A 4253-nucleotide genomic window follows, 5' to 3' on the forward strand; every position below is an offset into this window, starting at 1 on the left:
TGGTTTATTTTTTGTAAAATAAAAAAACAATTTTTAAAAAGTCAAAGCTACTAAAAACAAGTTAAATTATGATAACTATCACCATGTAAACCCATAAAAACACAAAACTCAGTAGTATAGCAGATATATAAAGTGAAAGAGAAACGAATAAAAACTTAATAATATTGAACATCATCATACCACAAAGGTGAACAAGAGGAGAATAAACACAATATAAGAACAATAACCAGGAAAAATGAATAAGAATATTACTTTGATACAGGGAGAAAAACAGATCTCGAGTGGGTGAACTCCAAATGATACAGGGAACCTCCAAATGATATAGGGAAAAATGATCTTCCGACCTGACCTGCACAAGTTCACCTTCTCTAAAAATGAAAAATTAATTTTTGGAACAAATGGAGGTTATGAGCAGAATGTATTTATTGAGGGAAAGAAAGTTCCTGTCTGAGAGAGGGACAGGAGGGGGACCCGAGTGGGTTGTTCCCTGGGAAGCTGTCTCTTCCAGGGACTTTTATAGTGTAAAACCATGTGGGGCTAAGGTAGAGAAAGGGGGACCTTGCTTAGGTGGATGTGGGGTGGGACAAAACTATGGCCAACCAATGAGATTATAAGCACCATTGCTTAGGTGAAATTGATTAAATCTGGAACCAAATGGGGAAGGGAGTCGTGTAGCAAGCGGGCATGAATGTAAAACAGAACCTCATCTGGTAGCCATCAGATAAGGATTCTTTCTGGCTTCCTCAGGTTAATGATCAGTCCAGGATGCTAATCTTCAGGGAGGTCTGGCTCACAGCAGGGGCTTTCCTTCTCATAGTTGTAAGGTATCTTGTCTTTTGTGCTGTCTCCTTTGAGGGCCTGGCCCTGTCTGACTGCCTATAATATTTCTATCTAACTCAGTTGCCTGGAATAACTTTACTTATCAATAATATCCTGCATATAATAAACATTAAATTCCCTAGTCAAAACATACGCATTTTCTGAATGGACTAAAAATAAGATCCATTGATATTCTTCCCACAAAAAAACTCACTTTACAAATAAATATGCACACAGACCGCAAGTGAAGGAATTGGAAAAGACAGAGGATGCAAATAGAAACAAAAAGCAAGCAGAAGTAAAAAATCAGCAGCAAAATGCAGCCTCTTTGGGTCTTAGAACTGAAAAATCCAGGAAAGAAAAACTTAATGAAGAGAAAAAGAAATAGAACTCTGGAAATAGAGAAAGAACTATTAACTAGAGAGAAAACGGAGAAATTGAAGACAACACAGACAAAAGAAAAAAACTCTCTAGAGCACTAATTCCAGTCCCAGGGGAAGAAGAAGAAGCCTTGTCTCCAAACACAAAGGTAGACCCAGAGAGGGTCACCACTGAACACATATCTACAAATCATTTCACACATCCACAACAGGATACACATGTTTCTCAACAGCGCATGGAATGTTTTCCAAAATAGTCCATATTTTACACCATAAAATCTGCTTACATAAATAAAAATGATAAATAATATAAATAATAAATAATAACCTGTACACAATTGGACCATAGCAGAATGAGGCTAAATGTCAGCAGCAAAAGAAATAACAGAAACTGTGAAAACACATGAAAATTAAGTAACATATTATTGAATAATTATTAAATTGTAGAAAATAGGGAAAAAATTAAAAGTTGTTAAATGGAAGAGCAGTGGAACCACAGCACCATAGCGAGGGGATGCAGTGAAAGGTGTGTAGAGGAAGAAGGTTGTAGATGTAAGTACACAAAAATAAATAGAACAAGCCAGACAGATAATCTAACAATGCACCTCAAGGTTTTCTATAAAATGTCCAAATCTGAAATTAATGGAAAGAAAGAAATTATAAAGACCAGAGTAGAAATAAATGAAATTGAGAGTGAAATTGATATAAAAGACCAATGAATTATGAATGTCACAAATATATACTAATAAAAAATTGAGAAAAAGTAAAATCAGATCAAGTAAAATTTAGTTTAAAATATGTAAAAGAGGGCCAGTGAGATAACTCAGAGGTCTAAGCAACTGCTTAGGCAAGAGCAGGGATGGGAATTTGACCCCTGGCACCACATGTCCCACCCTTAGACACTAAGCTGACCACTGAGACAGGGCGTGGTGGCGCACACCTGTAATCCCAGTGCTGGAGAGACTGCAAAAAGGAGGATCGCTATGAGTCCTAGCTGCTTAGTGAGACTGTACCAAATACATTAAAAAAGCATAAAAGAGACAAGATAATTTTAGAATGATACAAGGATGAGTTCAACAATAGAAAATAATAGTCATAAATATATATGCAGCTAACGCTGGAGCACCCAAATATCTAAAACAAATTTTAGTAGCTTTGAAAGGATAGACTCTAAGGCAATAAGAATTGGGGACTTCATAACCCCAGTTTCTTTAATGGACAGATCATGCAGACCAAAATATTAAAACAGAAAGAAATAAGCAATAAAAAACAATCAATAGACAAAATGAGCCTAAAAATATTTGCAGAACATTCCATCAAACAGCCGAAGGATACGCCTTATTAGCACATTGCATGGTCTGTGTGATAAGACACAATAGAGTCAAAACAAAGAAAACTCATTGCATATATCTTCTCTGATTGTTGTGAAGTAAAACTGGAAACCAACAAGAGGAATTTGTGAAATTATATACATACTTATTAACCAATGTTCTTTTGAATGATTGATGGATCAATAAAGACAACTAAGATCTTTAAGTTCATGAAACAAATTAAAATAAAAGTAATATAAAAATGTCTTGAAACAAAGACACAACATAGCAAATCTTTTAGAATACAGCAAAAGTATAACCAAAAGAAATTTGTGGTAATCGATTCCAGCATCAAAAATTAAAGATATCAGGACCAGCCAAATAGCTCAGCAGATTAAAGCACCTGCAAGCAGTGCAGGGGCCGGGGGTTCAATCTCCAGGCCTGCCGTGTTGGCCCTGTACCTGAGGCGCTCTGAGACGGCAATTGAGCCTGAAGGTGGTAGCGAGGCCTGTAATCCCAGTTCTTGGAAGGCTGTAAACAGCAGATCACTACGAGTCTGATCTAGTAGTGAGATTCTGAACATCCTGTAGACCCTTCCCTAAAATACAAAAAAAAACTTTTAAAAATAAAAAGTGAAGGTATAAAAAGTACAATCTATCATGCATCCTGAGAAACTAGAAAATAAAAAAGTGGTCATTTCTTGAGCAAAATGAACTGAGCTCAAAATTAGTACAGGAAACAAATTAGAAATATAGCAGAATAAAGAAAGAAAATATTAAAAAATCAACAAATGGAGGAGCTAGACTTTTAAAAAGATAAACTGAATTGACAAGATTTTTTTTTCTTAATAACCATGAATAAACAAGAGGGCTCAAAGATGAAAAAGAAGACTTCACAAGTGACACCACAGAAACACAAGGGTTAATTAGGAATTATTATGAATAACTATCTGTCAACAAATGGAGAACCTTAGAAGAAATGAATTTATTTCTGGACACATGTAACTTATTAAAATTGAACCATGAAGACACAGAAAACCTAAGAGGATCAATAAACAAGAGTGAGATTGAATAAGTAACAAAAAGCCTCTCATTAAAGAAAGCATGCTTAGACAACTTCATTGCCAACACTTACCAAACATTTAAAGAAGTCATGTCAATTCATCTCAAATTATTCTGAAGAACTGAAATGCAAATAGCCCCTCCAAACTCCAAGGCCAACATTACCCTGTATAAAATCCAAACAAAGATACGACAAAAACAACACTAAAGACTATATCTCTGAAAAACATAGATTTAAAAATTCTAACAATACTAGTACTAAAAATCTAATCCACCAGACATGCAAAGGACAAAATGCTATAATTAAATAGGATTATTCTAAGATTGAAGACTAAATTGGCATAAACAAATCCATAAACTTAGTATATCACATAAAAACAATGAAGGTCAAAATATTCACTATTATTTCAATAGATACAGAAAAAGTATTACAAAAAATTCTGCACACATCTATTTCAAAAATCATGGAGATCTAAAAATCTGAGGATGTAACTTAGTGGCACAGTGCCTGCCAGGCAAGCACAAGGCCCTGAGTTCTATTTCTAGAATCTCCCCAAAAGTCCTAAAAATATTAGGCATAGAAGTAATATACCTCAACACAATGAAGTCTATATACAACAAACAAAAAGAGACATCACATCAAAAATGAAAAAGCTAAAATTGTTTCTTCTTTTTTTTTTTT

Source organism: Octodon degus, unplaced genomic scaffold, assembly GCF_000260255.1.
Source record: "Octodon degus isolate 3935 unplaced genomic scaffold, OctDeg1.0 scaffold00125, whole genome shotgun sequence".
Lineage (NCBI taxonomy): Eukaryota > Metazoa > Chordata > Mammalia > Rodentia > Octodontidae > Octodon > Octodon degus.